The following is a 26,534-nucleotide window of genomic DNA, read 5'->3' as shown; positions in this document are numbered from 1 at the left end:
CACCTTACTTGCATTGGGATTTTGATGCATTGAATAAGTATCCAGATTTGAACCAAACGTGTTAAGTATAACAAACTCCTAAGTATAACCTATTTTTCTAGCCAAAACCAGAGTTAACGTAATTGCACAAAGCAGTAGGAACTGATAGTAATTTTTAGAGTCAACAAACATGTAAGAAAAAGAGCTTGTTTTAGGAGAAACTACAGTAGGAAACTCTTGCTCTTGCTCTCTCTGTTCTTACGTTCAGTAAACAACTATTTGTGTTAAAGAATAAAATTTAGTGACAAGTGCTCCATGCATACATATCCAATTAATTTATTCTCTGAGGACTGTTTTTTATGTATTTGTTAAAAGAAATGTGTGATCTTTCTCAGATGCAGCAGATCTGATTGCTGTGTTTCTACAAGGCCATGTAGCTAATACAGCTTTAATTTAAGGCCACAGCAAACTAAATAAATCTCATTATTGTGAGTTAACTATAATTTTTTATTTACTTGGATTTGACACTAATTATAGTAGAGCTTTCATAGTGATAAATATCTTCTAATACATTTATCAAGGACAAAATAACAAATACTGTAATAAGACAGTGACTTTCAGGTCAAATTCTATTAATTTACATTGATATTAATCAAGATGAATTCTCTGGATTTATACCATAATAAAGGGGAAAAAAAAAGAATTTGGTTTTATGCTTTATGTTTTGATGCTGTGCCTTTTGAATAAAGTTAATTTAGACTCCACTGTACATGTCAAAGTCTTCTACGTGTCATTTATATTTTTTAGTACAAAACTAAGCATTTCCACGTACGTCTCCAAACCAAAACATTTCCATGAAACAATAAGGAAATCAAGATCCTCATTGTTTGTTGCTCAATGCTTCAAAATGCCTTTTGAAAATGGAATTGTTAAGTACAGCTTATAGATCTGAAACAAAAATAGCTTATGCAATTGTATGCAACACTCAGATTTTTAGCTGAATGTGCTCGTAACAATCTGGCATTGTTCAATCCTCTGCCAGAACTCTCCTCATCAGATGTTCACCAGGTGTGTTGAGACACACAAGCAGGCAGCTTTTGGGGCAGATGCCTTCCATAGAGAACAGTCTGGCTCTTGACTGGGTCATAAGAGGTCTTTTACTTTCTTACATCTGGCAGCTCCCACCACAAATTAAGTCTAAACCTCTGGAGTGAGATTTGCACGCACCCTTGAAACGCTGGGTCCGGGTGTTTAGACCAGGGAATCTGCACTAGGACATGTCATTTGCACTACAATTTAAATCATCACATTACGGATACAGAATTGGTGCTTATTATTATTGATATCAGTATTTTGAAAATTTGCTGGACAGCTACAGCCAGGGGAAAGGAGACATGCGGATCCCATTGACTCTACTTTCAATGTGGCTCAAGGTGCAGCAAGCCACTACTCCCTGTTCCAAAACCAGGGCTTTTAGGTGGTTGAATCTGATATGAGGTGAGTTTCCAGCAGGTGCAGAGGATGGCTCAGAGCAGGCAGGCAGCAGCGAACGGGCAGCAGATGGGCAGGTCAGCGGGAAGGTAACCCCAGGCTATCAGTAGACGGCCAGGGCATGGAGGGCAGCTCTGTGTAATCAGCAAGTGGATCGAACAGCAGAAAGACTTCACCTCGTGGTTCACCACAAGTCAATAACCATACCTGTTGGGTTTTGTGAATGTCTTTTTTTAAGACGTTTTAAAGGCACGGCCAGCCCTTCCCCCTCACTTCAGTCTGTGGGATTAAACTGATACAGCACAACCTGAATACTGCACGTTTCAGTAATGAAAAGGTACTACTTTTAAGAAATCCATATCATACTTGGGTTGGGTTACACAAATATCTTATTTTAATCCCCATTTGAAATAAAGGTGTGTTTATGTACACAGGAAATTATTGCTAAAGATTATGTAGTCACTGCAGCTCTACTGGCCATTAAAACACGAGCTAAAGACAAGGAAAGCAATGAAAGAAGGTAAAGAAAACGTATAGGTAACATTCCTCTATCCAGTATCACTTGTAGAGGCATACAGTGCGAAATATTAAAGGCCCTTAAAGCTTAGGTTTTTAAAATTCATTAAAACAGCACTATTTTGTTACAATGAACATCATACAAATGCAATAAAAAACCAAATTTATCTGAGGTACTTCAAATCCTAGTTATTGGTTGTTTTGTTGTGTTTTGTTTTTTTTTTTTTTCCTATGGCACAGCATGAGATAATTTGCACCGGCTGAAAACACAGCAACCCAAGGAAAAGTATGCCCCAATATAACACTGAATGACTTTGGACTACAGCTCCCATCTCGTGTCGCATTTTATTTTTCGGTAGAAATGCACTTTTGTATTCCCAATTTCACAAATGATTAAATCTAGTTTGCTTTTTTTTTTTCTTACTGATACTTCGGAAAACTGGATAGCACACATGAATGGTTCTTTGTTTGGATACCAGCCATTAATTCAGACAGTAAGTATCCAATCTGCATTTCTATCAAAATAGAAAAAGACAAGAATAGCACTAGCAATTTAGCACCTCCTCCTGCTCCCAACCTTCTTTTGCTCTCCCGCTGCCCTTACAGACCCTTCCCGAGCACCGCTGAAATTAGCCTATCTGCATACACAACATTGACAGACACACTCAGAGGTTCCTCTAATTGGATTTTTATCAACTCAACAGGGAAAATGTGAATCCTCACCGCATCTCATTAGGGACCAACCAATTACACTTACTTGAACTCCTAAGCAGAGATGGATAAATAATTAACAATTTAATAGATGATATGAGATCTAATTTTTACTCATCAGAAGATTGCAATTTTTTTGCAAATATTTTTTTATTATTGCCTTTGGAAATACCCTGTGAACTATTTCTGTAAACAGTTCTTGGTCTGTAGTTTTTACTTTTGTAAAGGATCCTCTGGGGCATTTGTTATTCAGCATTTACAGGCTGAAATAATTATCTGAAACCATAGATCACATATTATGTTTCTGTCAAGTATCTGGATGGCTGCAATAACTATAATTATTTTCTGATGTGAATATTAAATTCCTGCATCTAAAGCAAACTATTTTGCAATATTATTTTAAAAACTAAGTTTCTATAAGCATTCTTGTCACTATAACCACTAGACGGTTTGAATATACCAAAAAGCACGTTCATCTGAACGACTAAAATTATGTGTGTAACAGGGGTTTGCAATCTTTCTGCAATATCACTGGAGAGTAAGATATGAAACAGATACATCATTGCATTCGCTGAGGGTTGCTTCTGTTCTGGTACTCCTCCAGCCTCAGGGGCAAGAGAGTCAAACATCGGTCTCAGATCTGGAGTCTCAGTGAAAGTAAAAAGGGAAAAATCTCAATACGTAGGTAACCAGAGCTGGGATCGGTAGGGAGGAGCAAGGAACTATGTTAAGAACAGGAGAGGATACAGGGTTGACACGGAATGAAAGCAAGCATCCTCTGCTAACAATGTATAGAATATTTAATGGTTTTGTTCCAGGACCTAAACAGCTCTCTGCATGAATAAAACATGAGCCTCTCTGTTTCAGACATTCTTCTTCTTGTTTTTAATATTTTTCACAAGCCTTTAGTCTGTCTAGAAACCAAGGAAAATAAGAGGGAAATAAAGGTATGGATATGCAGGCATGCATAGGTTGGTTAGAAAATATGCACATATATACATTCAGAGAGCTTTTAACTTGGAACGCAATAACTTTCAATAAATGGATTTAACTCATACTTAATTAATCTATATTTAATTATTAAAACATCACAACTATAGCTAAAAAATAGCTGTCTGGAGACTATCCTTCTTTCCGAACTGTATAATTAAAAATTCCACAATATTGACCTCATCCTTACACTGCTAAAAAAAATATTTATCTACTAACAGAACATGTTACGAATATTGCTAGATAACTGACATTGTGCAAAACTATTCCCTTCAGGAAAATATTCACATACACAACTCCTGTTAACGAAATGTGGAGGCATACATATTTTTCATAGGGGAAAACCACCCAGAAATAAAAAGATATACTAACAGATCAAAGAAAAAACAGTTAAATCCTTCTGGAGAATAAACAGTGTTAAGAAAGGACGCCTCAGCAAAAAAGTCTTTTTTAAGACAACCTTTTTTCCCCAATTTCTATAGCTAAAATTAGAGGGGAGAAAAACCTGTGCAAATATACATTAAGAATGAAGCTCAACAATTCTTTTGGCTTCTCAACATTGCAAAATAACTATCTCTTGTTTTAAATCACTCTCTAATTTCTTTGAACAATTCTTTGTCTGCAGCCTATTTATAGTGGTGTTAAATACTCAATAATCCAAAAGTGAGCTGCTTTGATTATAAGCTTCCTAAGTTCTGCTTCTTGAGTGGATGATAGGTCTTAGAATTAGCTGTCTGTGTGAATTCATTAAAAAATACCGGTAAGAAGCCAGTAAACTCCTGTGGAACCAGGTAGCTGAAACAATTTTGAGACTTTCTTAGAATTCTGGCAACCACCACTATTCAGCTTGGTAGGATATGCACAGGACATTTGGGAGCAGGAGTTTCACTGAGTATTATTTTGTGACCGTTTTTCTATTAATGAGACAGAAGTTGAAAGACCAGTGAAGCAGAGAAAAAAAAGCTGCAAATAAACCTGGGGCACAGCCAAAGAGATTCTGGAAGCTCTGTCTTTATTAAAAAAAAAAAAAAAAAAACAAAACCTAAGAAGGAAAGCTCCTGGGCTGAATGTCCAAGAGCTGGAGACATCATCTGTCGCAATTCCTGGCCAAGGGAAAAGAGCTTTGGATGTTCTTTTTGACTAAATAGGATTGTGTAAAAAAAAAAACAAACTACTTATAGCATTGTTTTTTCCTTCCTACCTGAAACATACTCCAAGAGCCTGAATTTGGTTAACTGCTTGAAAGAAAAAGGTGCAATGTAAATAAAGTTACATATGGAATTCTGTTTCCCAGGGAAGTAGCTAGGAATAGGTCCTCCTGACAATCCATGATGGAACAAACAGCGTAGGTACTTTCCTAGCTCACTGATGTTGCAGAAGATGAAAAATATGATTTAAAACAAGGGCTGGACACAAATAATGAATTAAACCAGCATCTGAAAGGTTTCTAAAAAACAGCTGAGGGATGCCTTGCTTTTGGAGACCAAACATCTGTTAAAGTTACAACCAGACTGTCTAGACAGATTATGAAGTCCATTTGTCTCGCAATGGTAAGACAAATCAGGACGAAATGACTAATAATGGAATTACTACTGACAAAAATATTTTTCATGGTAAAAGGGTAGAGAAGTTAAAGGAAACTTGCAATTTCTTGATAGAAAAGAACCGCAGCAAGGACTTAAGCACCTGAGAGAGGACTGGAAAGACTGCAGAGTGCTGATTTAGTAGTATCTGGGATGTTGACAGAAAAAAAGCCCAACCCAATTTCCAGCAACCAACCAATGGTGCTAAAGAACTTAGAACTTCTACCACTAATGTGACGTGGTTATCCCAGTTCAGTGTCTGGTATTTTTACAAGGTTTTGTTCCAGCCATCTGTCAGAGATGGGTAAGGCACAGTTGAAAGCTAAAAGGAGATACAAAGAAGAAACCCTCTCTAAGCTGATAGAAGACCTTGGGAGACTTGCCTTCTTGGCATAACAGGTTAATTGCTCCTAGGGTAAACCAGAAATGACCCATTGTATAGCTCCTATGAAATCTGTCATGGAACTTGCAGTGATAACCAAGAGAAGCATCTATCAGGGCAGGGAAAGCAAGCTGTTCACAATAGTCCCCCCCACATTCTGATGTGTAAGATATCCATGGGATAGAGGGTTCTCATCTGTTCCATAACATCCCTGAACAAATATGACCAGTTTGTAGAACAAGAAAAACAAAAAGTACTGAAAAAACTAAGGAAAGTAGCTCAGGGAGATATATGTAATATCATATTGGCTCCGTCGCAAAATCCATCGGCTCAGTGTCCTGTTTCTGAAAACTGCCAGAAGCACATGTTTAGGGAAATACACTGCAAACGAGACATGTGCAGAGTCATCTTTCCTCCGGTTTATCTTCCCAGGTACTGACAGCCAGTGGCCACTGAACATCTCAAACTGATGGCTGTATCAGCTATACTAGCTACTGATCAATATTACTACCAGGAATATGATTGATTCCTTTTCTGCACTTTTTTTTTTTTTTTCAATTGTAGGGATAATTTAACTATGCCCTCAATAAAAATGTTGTGAGGAGAATGGCCACAAAACCCAACGCACTACAAGTATTAAGAAGTCCAGTTATAGCGCAGACCAAGTAACAAATATAAAGCAACCGTTAGTTGAAAGTCACTTTTCTGTTGCGAGAAAATGAGGCAACAGCACTTGGAGACACCAGTCTGGAAGTGTTGTTTGCCTCTGGACCTCTGTTTGTCTTTGCTTACTGCAAAGTAATAATAATGTTAGTAATGTGATTACATACAGGAATAGCAGATATTTGCTGAAACTTAATAGTTATCAGGTCAGACATGCTGAGACAGTCTGGGGGAATATTAGCTGCTAAAGGTCTTGTGGTTCTGGAGGAGGAATGTTGCACCCATCATTGCCTGCTGAATGTTTTAACTGGCAGAAAACGGTGAAAAAGGAAACATTGGTGCAAACCTGAAGTAGCAGCCTTAGTAAGTAGTAAGACAGAAGAAATCACATAAAGGTGGCACTTCCCTTCAAATGGAAAAGTCCATTTTTAAGACACTTTCCACTTTGGGACAGTACTTGCACTGTTTAATAAAGACAAACTTAACCGGTCCAGCCAAAAACTGAAATAAATATTTCTATGAGGCTCTACTTGAGCATTTCATAAAAAAGGAAGACATTTTCCAGGCCATTTGGTCATTTATCAAAGGTATAACTGATCCTCAGGCCATTTTCCACCGAGTTCCAAAAAAAAAACAACCTCAACTTCACTCAGGATACACACCAAGGAAGCAGGCGGTACATGTTGATCTTGATAATTGTATATATCCAAATACCTCTTACCTATACATAGTGATATATTATGCTAATTGTTATTGGGTATATGAGTGATTCATTCATATCTATGTTAATCAGTACCAATGTTTCTTGTATTATTAACTTATCTACATAATTTCTTGTTTTATTTCCTGACCAACAATTTAAATAACCTTTCTGGGTTATAGTGTAACTTGTTTGTATCAGCTTTCCCACAGTTTGATCCACTTAGGCAGGAAAATGTCTAATTAACTACGTCTCTCAAGTATCTAAATTGCTCTGCTTGAATTTCTGCAAAGTTAAAAATCTCAATAGGGTCTGCATCGTTTTAAAGGATTCTTATCCACTAACAACCTAGATGCAAAAGAAAGTTCAATCGTTTTTTCCACACCGCACAAAAGGAAGGTTTTGGCAACTGGAAGTGGATCCGAAGGAGAGGGGGAGATTGCTTGCAGAGCAAGCCAAGGCCTGGTGTAATTTAAAGTCATGGCCTTTGCACCTGGCCATATCTACAAGGCCAATGGTGGTGACAGTGCATGACCTGCCTCATCAGTTTGTTTGTTATATTAGGCAATAGATTATTTTCTGTTGAATGCTAAAACCTTTGAAATGTATGAAAGATGTGTGAATCATTTTGCAGAAAGCTAACCTACACTGTGAACATAAACCACCAGTGAGAATTTCCTCTCAATAAATGAAAGTGCAGATACTGTAGAACTACCTATGGCCAGGCACTAAGATACAGAGTGTTAAGGACTCTGCTCTTTAAAAAAAAAAAAAGGAAAATCTGTCAATTTACTGCTTTCTTGGTTAAGATAAAATATATATTATGCATCCTGAAAATAATTATATTTTAAAATTTGTGAAGTTTTGGCTTTATAACAAAATCTGCCATGAAAACACACAACTATTGTCACAATCATAATTCCCAATGGAGTATAAAGCAAAACAGCAGTGAAAATTTTTAAAACTGCACAGTTAAGACAGCTTCCGTAGACCTCCATAAGTGAAAGACAAAGTCAATGGAACTACATCTTTTAGCTAAGATCTGATTATCGTCTCATAAATCTCACCCATTAGGACAACGATTATAAACCTGTATTGGGAATCAGTGCTGTTCTCTGACCTCCTGTGAGGTGTGCAGGCAGGGCGGAGATCCTGGGCCTCATCTTTGTAAAACAGATTTGTAGATAATACAAATATAATACTTTGTACGGGGCCGGCTGAGAACGTAGGTAGAGAAGCTGTTAAGCGTTGTACAGATTCCAAATGCTAGGAACACTCACGTGTTTTATATGTGCTTAGTAATATCCAGTGTTTATTACAACTATTTTCGTGAGTTATTCAGCAAGGTTATAAATTCCAAATTTTCTCTTCCAAAAAGGTCATAGTTGATAATTTTAAGAAATACACAGCAATGGCTGAACGCACTGGAATTCCCAACGCTACTAGGATGATGAACAGTATCTCACCTGCCATGATGAAAAGGTCAATTAAGAAAGGCTGGGATCTTAAAATAAGATAGCCAAAGGTATAGTATATTTGAAAGGCAAATAAAAGGAGAAATGAAAAATTAATAAAAAATAAAGCTGATGGAAATTTCTTACTAGTAAACACATTTTTTTTTCCCTTGTAGGACACAGTGGATCCCTTTAAAATTCGAAGCCAGTGAGCACTTCCAATGAATATTTAATTCAGTGGGTAAAGTCCTAGCTGTTGGAAGCATTAAGTTCAGATGTTGTATGTTCCACTGGCATAAAGGAAACAAAATGCTTAACCCCTTACACATCTGCTCTCAAAGTTTAGCTGTATCTGGCCTATAATATGTATTTAATATAGCAATGCTCTCAAGAGAGTTCTGATGACTAAATAATACTTTGTAAAGGAGATCACATTTCATTTATATTGTGCACTCCTGAAAAATTATGTGCTTCTCTTACACAACATAAAGGTCAAATCATTAGCCTGGAAAATTTCTGCATTCAGAGTTAGGGAGAAGAGCTGTCTGAAGCTTTCTTATTCAATGTCTGTTCAAAGGTTTGGCTGGGTATTTCATAGGATATCTCAGGTATCTTCAGACTGGTAATAAGTACTGTTCAACGTAGTCATACAATGCTCTCTAGAATGCAATATATTTGATTCTTATTTTGTTTGCCATGACAAGTCTTAGGTTAAGCATAGTTTCTCTGTTCCAGCACTATGAACATGTCTTTCTGTGTTGCTTCTACTTATAGATTATCTACGTACAATGATTTTAATGTCAAGGTCAATTATGTGCAGGGTCACTGATTACTTGCACCTTTTTCTTAAGAACCATACAATTTTGACCTACCAAGAACCTTCCCACTCTTTATTTCCACCAAATCATCACAGCAAGAGAAAAGAAAAAGAATTCTGGATGAACCAGTTCTGTCAATTCTTTAAAATATTATATCACTACCCAAAGTGATTTATGTGGCACATCAGATGAATGGGAGCATATATCAGTTGTGTGATCTATGATGCATGTGCGTATTGTATTGTGACAAAAAATTGATGGAACAATAAAATGTAATAGGTGCAGTCACAACAGAACAATGTTTTTGTTAAATGTTTCAAGGAATACCAGACAGCAAAATATTTCACATATTTTAATATTTACCAAAAAAAATTGAACATGTGGGAAAAAGATATACAGGAAAATTTGTTCCCACTTCACTTTCTTGATGTTGTGACATACTTAGGTGTGGCTTCCTTCATTGTGCATGCTTTGCATTTTTCAGGGTGGAGCAAGAAGGACAACCAACACAAGAAATCTTCATTCTTTATCTGTCAAAATCGGAAGCTAGCCAAGACATACATGTTCGAGTCGTTCAAACAGCTTGCACCAGCACCTGGTGTTCAATTTTTTTAGGTTCATTCCTTCTTAGGAAAAGAAATAGCATGTATATATTTAAATGAGGACATTTAATCTTATATAAATCATGAAATATCACAAATATAAAAGCATTTTGTCAAATAAATGAGCTACACACACTAATCTGTGGATGAAGGGACATCAGTATCTCATGGAGACTAGCTACAGATCAACAATGATAAAGCACTTCAGGTCCTGACGGAAAATGGTTCCTGTAATAACAACGTATCTCCAGAACACATCACAGCCCTTGCACAGGGCAGGCACACCTGACAAAGGATCTATGGGACACTTATGCCTATGTGGAGTAACAGCTCAAGAGTGGGAACCCTACAGCATGTGAAAACTATCAGACACTTATGTTTAGTCCTGGAACCTCTCTCTTAATGGTGTGTGGATTCTCTGGCAGCCTACAGAATGTATACAGTGTGAACTCATAAAATGATACAGAGTTTTGCATTTAATAGAGTGGTCTAAAACTCCACTCTTGCATAACTTTATTAAAGAGGCAACCTCATATATGCAAATCTACACTGCAAAAATAGTAATTATTTTTTCATTGCAATTTAGACAAAGCAACAGGCATGGTATTTTAGCAAAATTTGTTTCAATCTGGTATCTGAAATTCCATAAAATAAAAAAATAGATATATCTGTCTTAATTTAATAATTATGTAAGATCTGGTAAAGATCTTTCATGATCAAAAGTAAATAAAAGGGAAGAAAACTAACTTAGTAGATGTCTCATCAATTCTCTGTGTACTATAAACTGTGCATTCCTTACCATTTTCTCTAATGCTTTAAAAATCCTACTCTAGAATTCCCACAGTCATCCATAGGGATAAATAAATAGCTAAAATGGAAAAAAATTATGTGATCCCTGTTCCTCCCTAGCTCATGCTTTGAGACAGAGCTTTTATTTTTATTTAGCTTCCTTAGTACTGATGACTCAGTTCCTACACTGACATTTCCATCAGTGTGGTTGATGCCTGAGCTGGGGTTGATACTCAAGCTGGGGCTGATACACTTCAGCAGTAGCTCAGAAGAGCAAAGGAGCCAACACTCTTGGCTCAAAGGAACCCTTTCAGAGCAGAGCTCTCAGAGCTGCAGAAGAAGTTGCAAGGTCTCAGTCTTTGCCCTCTCTGTCTCAATATTTTAAATATCTAAGACTGATAGGTTTCTAAAGGAGTGTGGGGAAGAAGAAAGCAGCCAACTAATCACTCAAACTCACAAATTTGATGCTACAGAATGTAGATATTTACAGAATGATTTTAGACCCGTGCTACAGCTTGACTATTGTTTCATTTTCAGAATTCATTTTCTTCTGTATCTTGATTACATCTCTGTGTATCCCCTTAATCTCACTGTGTAATTTGGAACATTATCATTTCCTTTGAACTGACTTCTCCCAACTGTTCAATGTCATTAGCAAACTCTAGCATCTCACTACACTGTTCTCTTTAGAAATAAAACACAGAGAAGAAAACTGCATTGTCTGAAGACATCACTTCGGTCACTATCTCATCTCAGAAGAACCATCTGTCATCAATACCTTTATTCACTGAAGTCCCTCCCGGCTCTAATCTTGATACATTCACCAATTACTGTGTTGCATTATACTTTATCAAATCTCTCCAAAGCTCAGACCGGGCAAGTGCATTTACATAAGTGTTACTGCCTGTAAACACGCCTTATGATGACCAGCTCATATACCTCTTTCATATTTGCTGTTTTCCAGCTTGTTAACAAGAGTTCCATGTAATCCACTCAGCAATTAATGTAGCTACGCACTCAGCAAAGATGGGCTCCTGCTTGACTGAATAAGAAGGAAGAATCTATAATTGCTAAAATTATGGTCCTTGTGGTCTAGCTTGGGATAAAATACACAACAATATTATAATAAGATTTAAAACCACTACGAAGTTCAGCACTAGTTTTGTGAATAACACTGTAATTGCAGGAAATACAGAAAAGAGAAGAGAGCAAGGCATAAATTGATGCATAAAACTACTACCACATATCGTGTTTGATACATGTCTTCCCTGAACGGGAACCACAGCGGTGAGACAAACAGCGAGAGCTGTGCTGCTGCCCAGGTGGGGTTGGGCATGAGCTCACCTCAGGTGGTCCTTACCCACATCTCCTGAGCACTCCCGTCAAGGAGGTTACACGCTTGTGTGCCAAATGAGCCTGTCCTCAGCGTGGCAGCAGAGTGGTCCTTGGAAGGCACTACTGGGAGGATCCTGCGCCTCGCACCCTCCGTTCCTTCACACGCTTGCAGAGCAACTCTGCAGGCAAAACAATGTGCAAAGGACATTGCTACTCCTTCCTGGCTTAAGCTGAACTACCTGACTCCCTAGGTTGGCTTGTATGTTTGAATGTAACTTACTACACAATATAAAGCAGTTTCACTATTTAAAACCATTGATCAGGTGGCCTAGCACATTTAACATTTTTCATTATCCTATTTAAAAGAAAGTTTGACCAACATGAAGTATTTTATTTTAATGGATGTTGATTTTTTTTAATTATTTTTTTTTAAGGAGGTAGAAAACACTGTGTTTTATCTACTGGGATTTTCAACAGCTAAGATCTTAAATGCGAAGCCTTGTATTTATAGTGGAAATGCTTACGCACGTTTAATTGTTGCACTGTTAGTTGTGCTGATATGACAAAAGCAACTTCATATATCCTGTGATTTTGTCCTGATTGCTTGTGTCAGTTAGTCTTGTAAAAGCACAGGGAGGGGGGGGCAGGGGGCAGCATGCTCTCCTGGTCTCTAAATGGCAACATGAATTGTGGTCATTAGAGCATTCATGACCTGTGTACAAAATACGGTATCAGCGTTAGCACAAACTGAAGGATCCTCTGGGACACAGATAATTGCTCCTACTGGTATGTATCAAACTCTGTCTCTGCTGCGTGGGTTTATGAGTTACAAAGATGAGAGATCTTTTCACTTTGAGGTTTAGGAATGATACATGGTAGAGTATACTCTATTTTCTTTCTAGAAATGAGATTTATTGCTAATCCAAGGATAAAATAAGGATGATAACAAAAAGGAAAAAAAAAACAAAAACAAAACCCAGAAATATAGCAGTTGAAATAAGCCTAGATCTGACCACTTTTAAAATATCAAATTATGTATCTTTCTTGTGATCACTGTGTCTAATTTATTCATGAATACACATCTGCATGCGGAACAAGTAAGACTGTACATAAGTTTAAATGAGGCAACTGTGACTATATAATTCTAATAGTATTTCCTCTGCCAAATCCCTTGAACAAACTGAAAAACAGGAATTTAAAAAATGTCTGGGTCAGCCAAAAATGTATATTCACAAGTACTCATTTATTTATTTTTGACAGAACCACCTTTCCCCCAGATATTTTCTAATTCAGAATTAATAAGGGATATTTGGCCAGTGGTAGATCCATCTCAGTTATTAACAATGACCATATCTGATGCTCACGGAAGAGTAAGAACAGGGCATGTATGTGACACTTCCCCCTCAGTAGTCTCTCAGACTCCCAATATATTCAGGCGAGTGATATTCTAAGAAAGCCATATTTGCTATATATTCAATAACCCTCAGTGGATTTTTCTTCCATACACTTACCCAGTTTGCCCTTGCACCCATGTAGACTTGCAACATTCTTTGGTGAAGAATTTCATAGGCTTCTTAGCCAACGTGTTCTTATCCAACCTTCTATTGATTGTTCGGAAACCTGCCACCCATCAGTTTTGTCTGATGCCCTGTAATTTTTGTTACCGAAGGCATACTGAACAACAATCCCTATTCATAACACTCATGCTTTTATAGACCCCTAGATTATTCCAACATGGACAAGAATTTTTGAGGATGAAGAGTCTTAGCTTGCTCCATTCTTCCTAATAAAAATGTTACTCCATCATCCTTATTCAATAAAACTTGTTGCCCTTCATTAATTTCTCCCCAGTTCTACAAAGTATTTTATTTCTATCTTGGGCATTTTTAATTAAGTTAGCCAATAAAATTTAAGGACAAATTTAGACAATTATTATCAAAACAGACAGGAAGAAGCTGTCTTTCATTCCCTAACTAGTCTTGTTGATATCCAGTTTGTGGGAGACTGCAACAGAGATTCCACTTGCCTGACTTGAAATTACATCTTCCCAGGAAAACTCTTGGTTAGGATGTTCCGCTGTAAGAAACTAAATCTACATTTTAACAAAAAGATAAAAAGATAAGTACTCTAGAAATGAGTGGTCATCCTCCAGAAATACACACCTAGGCTCCATTTTTTCACTAAAGGATATCTCAGTAATTTAATGAGAAGTCAGTGTCAACAAGAGTTGAGAGCTGCCCACCCAAAAAACCTTGCAGCGTGATGATCTAGTAAACTGTGTTAAGTGAGGCAGACAGAAGTTCACGCTGACCGAAGCAGACAGAGTTTGAAACAGTGTCTCTTGCTTCCTGATGAAATGATTTAAGCACAGACATTTAAGTTAAAGCAAGGGCCCTTCCCCCAAAATTCTGTGCATCTCAGGATAATATGTTCTGAAAGTGTGATTAAAATTCACCATCACTTTCATAGTGTTCAGTAAAACCTGAAATTTCAATCAAAAAATCACCAAAACCATTCATGGAGTTCTAGTCTGTTACCACCCTTTTTTTTTCAGAAAAAAAAATACTGGTTTTTTTTAAATTCAAATAAACTCAGGAGACTTATTCCCTATGTTTTAGACCTTTACATAACTCAGTAACAAGCAGCATTTCTCTTCACGTGCAGGAACATAATGTTTTCACACAATGTATTTGGCAAGGCAGCAGCCAAGTGTAGTATGCAAACAAACACACTCCCACAATCTCTAGACCTGAACAACACATGAAATCTGAAATTCAGAAAGGGAATAAAATGTCAAAGTTGAGTTTTGAATAATGTGTGACAAAGAACTGATGGATGGAGTGAGTGGGATAGGCAATAATTACATAGTGACTAGTCAATTGAAATATAAAAGTGAAGAAATATTATCAGTAAGAGAGATGTGAAAAAAATGGGTTTGCATTGAGGCAAACATGCAGTGTGATCTCTCCCATTTGCATGGGTCTGGTTTTCAATTTTTCGCTTTTCCTCTAATTAGGTTAACAGCAAACTGACAAGTGCATCTTTATGAGGTAGAAGACATGTATATCACTTTTTAGCTGTTTGTAGGTATTCTATTTCTGTTCATTTGCCTGAATCTATTCTACATGTCAACGCATGCTGTGTGCAAATGAATGCTGGAAGTCTCAGAGCTTAGCAGGTGTTCCATGTTTGTCTGAGAAAGGTATTCCCACTGTCTCTGCAGTCAATGAACAGCTTCCTTATGTCCTGTTTAGTAGATGCTTCAGGACAACTCTCTAAACCACATAAACTACTTAATTTTCTTCTTTCCTTTTCTGAAGGGAGGAGTATTCTTGCACTAATTTTGTAACCATGAAGGAAGAACAACATTCAATGGCATTTTTAATTACGGCTGTTGCTAAACAATTTTCAAAATTTAAATGCAAATTTCATTTTTAAATTAAAACAAATATATTTCTAACAGCTTGTTTTACTGCTAGTAGCCTCCAGAGACCAATAGTGAGATTCCCACAACTCACATTTAGAGAGTCCCTGTCCTGCAATGTTTCAAATTTCAATGCACAAAACAGGCAAGGATTAAAAATATGCATTGCATCTATCTTGTCACTGGGGGAAGAATGGCACTGCAAGTTTAAGAGTTTTACAATAAAACATAATATTAAAAATAAAAATTTGGATGAGAAAATAAGGGAAACTGTCACAGTTAAGGTTCACCACTGGATATGGGTTCTTCATCAGTGATTTAAGTGATTTCTCTTGAGAAACTGCCTGCAATCCTACCGTAGTTCCTAGGAATCTTTCAATAAGGGAGTATGATCGTGATGATGTCTGGTCACTCAGCAATAATCGCATGTGCCTTTCTACAGGTAACTTTATAACTATAAAATATTACAAATATATTGTTTCATTTGTGTTACTATTAGAAAGAAAACACAAGTTTATGAATCAGCTTATCTTCGTTTTGGAAGCTGTAGAGTAAAGGAAGACCAATAAAAACCCCCAATGTCTCAGGTTTTCCCTAAGTAGGGTTTTCAGGTGGTAATGCGTAGTTGTTTGTGCAGTCCTTTCAGATCCTCAAAAGAAAGATGCTCCGAAATATACTGCTGTTGTTATGGCAAAGGTCACCAGATGGCACTGTTAAACATTTAAAGATTTAACTGATAAAGATTTATTTTTTTAGATGAGCAAGGTTTTAGTATTAAAAGAAAATGTTATTGTGTTGCTTTTTGGATAGAGAATCTTTGAGGAAGGTCTCTGACAATTAATTAGGAAGTTTTCTGTCCATTGTGATTTCTCTGACTAGAATCAGTAACAGGGAAGGAGTGATCTCCTGAGATCTTTGGTTTAAATTCTCCAATGCAAGGCAACTGCCCATGTGGGCCGCTTCTGGCTTGTTTCAAAGACCAACATATGAGTGTAATATATACTCATTACACAAAGAGCATGAAGCTCTGGTTATGTAGTACTCATTCTTTTCATTTGGAAGCAAGCCACAAAATTTTGATATTTGGTACCACTTGTCAAGATGGGGAAAATTATTATTTACCTTGGGAAGGGAATGTGGGGAGAGACCCCCCCATTCCTTAATAAAGATTTCCTTCTATTTTTCTCCATACTTACAAGTCGCCATATTTTTTCCGGAGTGTTCAGGGAATCTTTTGTAATAACAGGAGAATATACTTGGAGAGAAACTTCTTGGCAATACTTTACACTAATTGATACTTTATGGTCTAGGAAAAAAACACACCGATAATCTCTCAGTATTACTCTGTTCCCATGGGAAATTCACTATCTACCCAACAATGAAGATTTCTTCTTCCCAAAGATCGGTGGAGTGCCATCAATTTGTTAACCTGAAATCTTTATTTTCAAGCACCAGAAGATATATTGATCAGCACTCTTTCACAGGATATATATATCATATTTGTCTACTTAGATCTAATAGTAGTGGAAGGACTGGGAATGTGTACAAAGTTGCACATAAAATGATAAACAGCATAGTCATGTTTGACATGAATTTTATCACCTGGCTAGATGCTGAAGAGATTTATGAAGACAAGTTCTTAACTGGACCTGAAACGATACATAAAATCTCACTAGCTCGTCACACAGGCAGGGAAAGCTCTGAGGAATTTTAGATCATGGTTTTATATTTAGTGAATTTTCTTGTCACTTAACATGTTAGTATAAATAATACTGTATTTTTAAAACTTCATCCTCAGGAGTATAAAACCGTCAGCATGTATAAATTGTTAAAATAATATATGACAGCATAGTTTGGACAAGTCAGCAAAACCATATTTAGAATTAACCCAGTGATTAATTTCATTGGCACCAATTGAAAAGAAAGTCAGCAAATACACTACTTTTACAGCGCCATAATAATACAGAGAGGACCTATAACCACATGTTTTAGGTGCTTTGAAGTTTCATTTGATTTCCTGGTGAGGCAACACAATTCCTGATAAGTCACTTCTTAAACTTTTGCATGGCTAGGAGAGAGACTGGCATTTGCTTGTGATTTAAGTACACAAATCTGCTTTGTAACCAACTGGAAAGCATAAAACACACTGTATTACAAAGTATTTTTCACTTTGAAGAAATGTATTATTCACCATGGTTTGGCAGGTCGGCCAATAAACTTCAAATCAGAATTGGTGCACAGTTAGCACCCAGTAGGCACTGCCTGGGAGGGTGAAGGTAACACCTGGCATCACGTCCAGTTTGAGACTAGAGATCATGGACTGGAAAACCCTCTTCTTTTTGGAAAACAAACTCACCATATATACCCTAGTAACAGAACAGTTGTCTTTTCACGAAGAGAGGCATACTCCAATGAGCGCTCTTGATATTGTACTTTATCCCGTACCCTTGGTCCCATGAGTTTCCCTTAGCATGAGCAGCAGATTGCAATTACTCCCATGTAGGAGGAAAATCAGTAGCGATACAGTTTTCATCTTCCTTCTAGAGTATCAGCTTCACAGGAAAAAATGATAGAATTTGCAACAGAAAAGACCCTGCAGCTTATCCTTAAAGAAAGTACATCTGATATGAGTGAGTGTTGGGGTGGACACAAGAAAAATGGAACATCATTAAAATAGATTCTAATTTTGTGCAGTATGGAATATTAGAGCAGCACATTCCCCATTTGTTCTTGCCTTCGTGCTCGAGGGGTCACTCACAAGGTTAACACTCCTGTGCAGGACAGACGGTGGCTGCCTGCTGGTTTCACTGCGCCAGAGCGAACCGCACAATGATCTTGGCTCTTCAGGGGCAAAGAGGGGTTAGCCAGTGTGAACTATTGAATTGCGAATTCCTTTTTTGAAAGTAGACAGTAAGAAAGATTGACAAAATCAACATCAAGATTCTCAGTTGTTTAACTGCTTTTCTTATGGTACGTAAGTGTCTCTGGGACACTGAAATGCTTTTACGGGTTGTCGTGTCACCTTAAATTTTGGTGACTCAGGCATCATAAATGACTTCCCTGAAGTACATAAAAAAACAGCAGGAACAGTAGAAGTAGCTAGTGAATATCTCTGGATATTCAGCACAATTTAGACTCCATGAAATATAGATTTTTCAGTACAACTTATTCACGGTAATAACATGCTGGTATTTACAACAATACACTTGATTATTTCTGAGTATTGTGTTAAAAAAGGAACAAAAAAATCAGGAAAACTGTCAGCAGAATGGATGGTGACTGCTTTTGATGCCTTGGCTGCTCTCCACTACCTTCATTACTCAGCTCAATGGGGTGCAAGATCAAGAAAGTCTGCTTCCACCTCTAGGCCAGGGCGGCATAACTCTACCAGGGTGCAGTGTTCTTAGGGAAGCGTGTGAATTGTAATCACAAGTTACAAACCCCTCTTCCGTAGAATATTATTATTCTTCCACAAGTCAATACCAAGGAGGAGGTGGAGAACACAGAAGAAGGGACGAAAGCAATGACAGTGTAGTAATGAATAATCATTTTGATAAAAATTGTGTAAAACCAGCCAACTTTCATTTATTGTCTTCTTAACATGCACAGTTGGACTTCTCTCATATTTATGCACTTTTGCCGACACAAACTTATTTCCATTGAAACAGTACATACCTTTGTTGTACTGCTTCTAATGTGTAATTTATTTTGGCGAGAATAATCCTGTGCATTAGACTAAGACAGAAAACAAATAAAACCAACATAATGAAAGTAATTTCTTTTCTATTTGATTTCCATGCAGAAGATTTAAATGTGTTTTGGGAAAAAAAGCACGAGGACCGAACAGACACTGTAGTTGAGAAACCACTGAAGGAGAGGTGCAGCAACCCCAGGGACCTGCATGCTGAGCCTTCCCCACCTCCTACGTGTGCCGAGGGCTCCCGGGAGGAGAACAGCAGCTTCCGTGCCCCACACATCCTACGGCTGCGCACAGGAGCAAGGTATCAGCCTCCCAAAAATCAAAAAGTATGGGCAGGACATTAGGATTTTGTAACTGTTTCTTACAACCACTTCGTACCACAGTTCTTTGGTGTGGGAGGTTATGCTTTTATTCCTCTATTTTGCTTCAAAGTGCCGAGCCCTTGTATTTTATTAACACATAAGAAAAATATTCAGATCAGTGCTGAACAGTAATAATCTTCCATGCAAAAGGATCATGAAGTAATAGCAAGCCATCTACGAGTTGTCCTCAAACTGAAATGCATCCATGTCTGGGATGGAAAGCACGGAATTTGTTACAGCAGTCCTAGTCCTTCTAATAGTGATAACTCCGGTAAAATAAAATACAGCATCTAATGAAAGTTAAGTCTATATAGACCTCACAGAACTAATATAGTCAAGATAATGAAGGCAGCACACCTGGACTTTGGAATAAAATACTGAAGGAACCAAGTGTTATCCTAACCTGAGAGACGGAGGTCTAGTTCTGTCTTCAACCCATCCTGAGTACTCATGAGGCAGGAGGAGCAGTGACAGGCCCATCACTTGGTTATTCCTGAGGCCTTTGGCGTGACCATTCTTCTCCTTTTCACCACCCACCCGGTGTACTGCTTTTTCACCTTCAGCCCATTGCCTTTGAGGAACACGTGCATTTCGGTGCCCTTTCTACAACCAAGGACACTGATGCGAGTAAAACATAGGCTAAAACTAGAACATACATGATCCTGTTCAGCCAAATTGCCCTACATACTGCATGTCCCTTTGGGAAATAAATGGTGTAAAATGGACTGAATCCAGCTAAGCTTCCACTGTATGAATAGGTAAATGGTTCCTAGACTACGTACTTAAGGATGTGCTCATCAACGTTCATAACTTCTGCCACAACATGAAGGAGATAAAGCACAAGCAAGCTCTGAAAAGAAGATAAAAGAAGAGCTGTTAAAAGCAAACATTCTTCCTTCATTGTGCTGTTAATTTTCTCTTTAACAGATCACACTCCCCATCCACCCTGAGCAAGGCAATAGTCTCAGTGGTGGTGTATTTTGCAGATCTCTCAGCGGTTGCACACATAAACCCGTACCTATATAGGACACAGCTGCTTGAAATTTCCAGGCAGCCACCAGATTTGTTTTCGTTCAGGAGGATATCCCCTCAATTGATGCACAGATGGAGAAGGCAGTTAACTAGCAACAATAATAATCGTCCTCCATGACAGGCTTAGAGCTGAATCCAAATCTAAGGTGAGGAGCTGCAGGAGGTTTTAAGGCTTGGAGTGAGTGCCCTGATCATTAGTGAGAACACTAGCACGCAGTGTAAGAAAAGCACAAACTCGCTGTTTCAGTCGGGGATGGACTCTTCTGTTTAAGCCTTTAAGCCCAGACAAAGCTATTAGACAGAACCGTTTATTAACACGCCTGCTGCAGTGCAGGATACAACCCAAAGAGAAGCCACTGTTTCAAACAGCTATTAACCTTGGTGAACAGGTGAATTCTGTAATCATAAAAATGTGTTATCTTGGAGGCTATCAGAGCAGGGAAGGACAGTCTCTCTCAGCTCCTAATCTCTCATGTGATTCCAATTTAAATGATACAAAATCCCTCAGAAGTGAAAGGTTTTGTTATTTTTTTTCCTACACAGTCCCATTATCCCAAAGAAAAGTTTATCATACAAATGTTAGATACATTATCTTATCCGTTATCATTATCGTAACATTAGTTACGGGTAGAAAGATTGATTAGTTTGGTCTGGGTTTAGATACACATGCTCAGATATAAATGCTTAGGAAACTTAATTTGCAACCAAAGATGAAGTCCTCTGAGGCAGGCTTCCCAATACTTCCAGCTCCACGCTAGTCTAAAATATGAATAGTGGGTGAAAATTCTATCAATGCAATAGAGTAACCTTGAACTCTGGGGAAGATTAGAATTCAAACATTTTGGAGCACACCAAATTCTTGATTTCAAACTGTTACATCAGCTTTTCCCTTACGTACTGGAAACTATGGCATAAAAACGTTCCCCTACCCCCATGAATAATTCCTCTACTATATTAGGGTTTTAGTGCATGGAATACTCTAAAGTGAAAGGAGTCTTTTACTTTCTATCTATAGCACCAAATTAGAAGAGGAAAGGTGCTGCAGATATTTTGCAGTTAAACAAAAGCCAATTCATTTTGCTGTAAATAACTACTGAGGCAATAATAGAAATATAAAAATATACATATACACAACCTATCTGGCTTATTAGTTTTAAAGTAATTCACAATACAATTTCAGTAGTCCCCAAACTGCAGTTTCTGAGATTTTATGACGGACCATCAGACATTTCGGAGCTGCCTAGTTCACTGTGCTCCTGGCCTCGCCAGGGAGCTCTCCAGGTTGGACTGTCTCATTGTGTTTGGTCCTTTGCCAGCGGTCACGGCTGCAACCACAGCAGAAAATCAGCTAAACCTAACTAAGATTTATGCTCCATGCAGTTTCACTGCAAAACAAAACTTTGGATTGTTTTTCTTATTTTACCCAAATGATTTCAACCACACTTACATTGCAATTGCGTGAGCAAAGGACAAACAAGGTCAGAGAATAATGAAAATATAATTCAGTGACAGAATAACAAGCAACAAATGAATGCATTGGCAAATCAAGCCCAACAATAGAACATTAGTCAAACAACAACAAAATGATTAATAGATTTAAGTATTCCTGTCAATGATTAAAATACTCAAGCCTTGTACTTAGAAACTTCATCATTTTCTCTCTGTGAGTAACAACAGCCATGTGGTAATTGCTGCCTTCTTTAAGTTACCAGTGCAGATTTAATGTGCTCAAAGTAAAGCCATCACTGCTTTAAAGCCATGCAAAATGACTGCAACCTTTTTTGGCACCTATCAATAAAAAAATGGGTTTGTGGTGATATTAAAAGACGAAAATCACTTTCTTTTACTTACTGACATCTCCTTTTTGAAGTTAACTTTATGACTAAAAAGAGAACAGCCACCTTTTGTCACTGTTGAAAGATGGATGGATTAAAAGGAGCACAGATCACCGCTGCAAACAGGCTACAGATTTTCATCAATACAAATCCACACAGCATTTGACTGTACCAGGGAAACATACTCTGAAATTTTAATTTCACGAAGAGATTACGGGAACTTAAAAGGCAAATAGCCATTGATTCTATTACATGGACTACTAAAGGAAGGAGAAAAACCATTTAAACTAGTTCTTTAAAATCTCTTCCTTAACTTGTGATTCTTCTTAATTAAATGCACTGTTAGCAATTTTGTGGGGTCTGTGCTGTTTTCCCCCTGAAACTTTGTTGTAGTTTGCAAATCAATCGCATTTCATAGAAACCCTGGTTTTTTTCATTGAGGCACAGCAGGCAACATTTTCTCTACTCTTGTTAAGTTTATTTTTTCATTAGGAGGGCCTGTTGAGTGGTCTGAATATAGCAGTCACGTCGTTTGTATTTTATATTACAGTACCCTACAGGCTCATTGATCCTGACTCCATGGGATAACCAATTGGTTTTCCCTTACATGCATACTTATGCGTGTGATAATTGTCTCTGGAGTGACTAGTTATAATTATTATAATTATTACCTCAGCACCCAGGAGTCCAAGCCACAGACCAGATTCCCTCTATCAAGTCAGAGTTTTCTCTGTGACAGAAAACTTCCAACCCTTGACAAACCAGCTATGCAGGGAAACAGGGAGGGAAATAACGAATGACAGCAAATGCGATGGCCGGTATGAGAGGCAATTGCCTGATGTGCCAGGGACTCCATTTCGTACAGGCTAATTAGACCTTTTTGTGTCTTTCCAGAACATCAATACATCTCTTGATTTTCTTAAAGATATCAGGTACCCACAATTTTTAACACAAATTTTATTTTTTAAAACCTTTTTGACAAGAAATATGGATGAACATTATGAATTCTAATTAACTTCAAAACAGTAACAAAAATTTATCCTGCAGTATTCTGGATCATCTCTCTCTTTTTTCCCTGCAAACATCCATCTTTAGATGACTCTCTGAGAAGACTAGAGAAATTCTAAAAGTAAATTACACTGCAGCTGGTGACACACATTTCTTTAAAAATAACATATATGGATTGAGGTAAAAAGAATTGGTAAGCTTCTTTACAGTGTCACGGCTATTTCTTCCAGGTAACATGAGATGTGCTTTCAGAGGTTCCTACCAGTCACACACATATATTGGCATCAGTGGTTATTTCCTGCCCACTGAATGGTCCGTCCAGAGCAAACGAGGGGAGGACACCCCAGGAAGAGTAACAATTCCCCATTTGAATGCTGTGATTTCAGGTAGCCCAATGCTCTCCTTCTCCCTTGGGCATTTTCCTGCCTGGACCCAGAAGTCTCCTGCACCTCAGCACCACCTTCACACCCTCCACAGCCTTGATCAACTCTTACGTTTTCCCAAGTTCATTAACTAACTCTGCTTTGCAAGTAGCACAGAAGAGAAGAGTTACCATGACTGTATCGCAGAGACAAGCCATCTCTGATCCAAATGCAGGAAATCTTCAAATTCTTAAAATACTTCATGTTTTGTGAGATCTTAATTTCCAGTGATTATTTTAAATCTTTATCACAATGAATAAGATCTTTTTTTTTTTTTTTTCAAAATTCTAGATTCTAATTCTGTAATATATTGTCTGACCTTTCTCTAAAGTAAACATCTCTATGTACAGCATGGATTTATTGGAGGTTTCTGCAACTCTCTTCTTAAAATGCATCAGCATGGGAAAAAAACCCACCCAAAGTTTATATTCTTCGTATTTAAAAGGGCAGAGTTTCTGTGATGTTTTACTATAAAGCAAATATATAAAATTGTTTTAAAAATTCACCTTTGACTTTTTAATTTACACCTATACTAGTCTTCTGTATACAGCAAAATTTGAACCCATGTAGATTAGTTTTTATTAAAAACTCCCCAACTTGTTGGCTAATGTCCATTAAGAAAGAATAAAATCCATTATCGTGTTACTGTTTTCCCACACACATTTTCCCCCCCCAAAAATGTCATTTTTAACATTCAGATGCAAGTACCTTCCTCCACAAAGTTAGCAATAAAATGCTGTAAACAAAAAATGTCTGTGTTTGCTACTCTCAAGAAAACCTCTTACTGTGCCAAAAGTACCTATGTAAGTCTTGCTCACTGGTAGCTCACTTGAGAAAAATCTAAGTAAAAACTGAGTAAGTACTCAGGCTGTGCCTCAGACTGACAGCTGAATCCCCATCATCAACCCCACCAGAATCTACTTGCACTGAGTCCATAAATGATCAGGTCTTTAGAAATACATATAGTACAACTGCAATAGCATCTATAAAATCCTGATTATCAGCTTACTACTAATGCTAAAGTTTGTTCTGATTATAGTTTCCAAAGTTCTGGAATTACAAATACATAAGCTTCAGTTATGTCCACACTTTCAGGTATGATAGGACTTCCCAGAGTGAGAGGCAATGATTAGTAACTTCTTAAAACTACATTTTCTACAGCACAGGTCAGTTTAGAATAGAAAACAGTCTCAGTTACACCTAAAGCATGAAACACGTTCTTGATGTATGTTTAGCACTACAATCACCATCTCTAAGCTACTTGCCAGCAGAACTCACAGTGCTGAACATCAGCATTGTCAGCTCCTTGGAAGTCTCTGACATATATTATCGAGCCCAACTAGACTTCTCGTCTACATTAATAATCTTTTCAGACAGGGAGGCAAGGTCTTGAGCAGAAATTCAGGATAGAACATGTATTACAGGTAAAGCAGCACAGTAACTTCTCTGCACATAATCAGCAAAGGATGGATGAGTAGAGTCCACCTCTCCATGAAGCAAACCCCACTACCAAGGATGAGAGCTGGTAAGGGAAAGTTAGTAGGTCTGTGGCCACCTACTCACCTTTTCCCATGTTCAGGACTAGGGTAGGACTATGAGAAAACTCCAGCGGGTGTGTGTACAAGCTGGGAGAGAATGAGCATAGTTAAAAGCTGCTCTTGTTCTCTTGTTTAGATTTCTCACTTGCAGCGATCATCCAGCTAGCCCCAAAAACGTGTCCCACAGGAGGCAGTAATGGCAATCCAAAAAGCAATGTGGCAATGAACAAGAAATGACAAAAAAAAACCCCAACCAAAACCAAAAACCAAACCAAAACAAACCCAAAGAAGCCCCCTGTAATTTTTATTTGAACTAAATATTTTCAGATTTTACGGAGCCTGTGACTTGTTCATGCGGACCTCAAAATCCAGTTGAAACACCATATAAATTCCGGAAGACACAAAGATTTACTAAACTGCTACAGCTTTTCCATGCTTCTACCACCAAAAATGCCCACAACATGAGACAATAATAAATCTCCCCAAGAATTAGTTGCTAATAACAACTCTTTTTGAAGGCAGATAGATAAATTATTTTGGAAGTCTAGAACTCCTAATCACACTCTTTGTCAAGTCCCTAAATGCACAGCTGTGCCTTCATTAGGGGAAAAAGAAAGATGTGAGCAGCACTTTCACAGCTGAAGTCAGAAGCAAAGGCCTGCATATGTATCCGTTAACAAGAATTGTATTTCACTCACATTACTTTTTACTTGGAAGATGACTGTAACTCCCGCTAACGCGAGCCAACGGCAATTTCTACTTTCATTTACAGTCCATATATTGAAGGCAGCTTGCTGAATCCTTTGGTGAGCACTGAGAGCAGCTTTAAGACCAATAGACCGACTTGCAGTTGCTGGGCAGCTCTATGTGAATTTGCATTAGACCCAGCTTCTCTCTCCTGCTGTGTTCTGGGAACTTGTATATGATTTATGTACATCCTTAGGTATGTATCATATGTATTATGAATATCCTTAGGTATGCAGCAAGGGTTTGTTCTGAGTTTGTGATGAATCATAGAAAATCTGAAGCATTTTTGCATGTAGCTCCTCCCAGCTATAGACCCCTTTGGCATCGGGAGGGAAAAATTTCCTGGACTGGCAGAATGATTTTTTATTAAATGTAATGTATGGACTTTTAAGGTATGTAAATCATGAGATTGCATATTTCTGCATTTAACAGGAAACATTAGTTAGTTCTTAC

The 26,534-nt window shown here is 37.7% G+C and overlaps 1 protein-coding gene across 7 annotated transcripts in view; it reads right to left on the bottom strand.

The window, feature by feature from the left end:
* Positions 1-26,534, bottom strand: part of LRP1B (LDL receptor related protein 1B) — a 738,176-nt gene that overhangs the window by 419,516 nt on the left and 292,126 nt on the right. The gene's annotated exons all lie outside the window — the stretch shown is intronic.

The sequence above is a fragment of the Grus americana genome, chromosome 6, assembly GCF_028858705.1.
Source record: "Grus americana isolate bGruAme1 chromosome 6, bGruAme1.mat, whole genome shotgun sequence".
NCBI classification, from domain to species: Eukaryota; Metazoa; Chordata; class Aves; order Gruiformes; family Gruidae; genus Grus; species Grus americana.
Note: the sequence above shows the minus strand (reverse complement) of the source record. Positions and strands in the feature narration are given on the sequence as shown.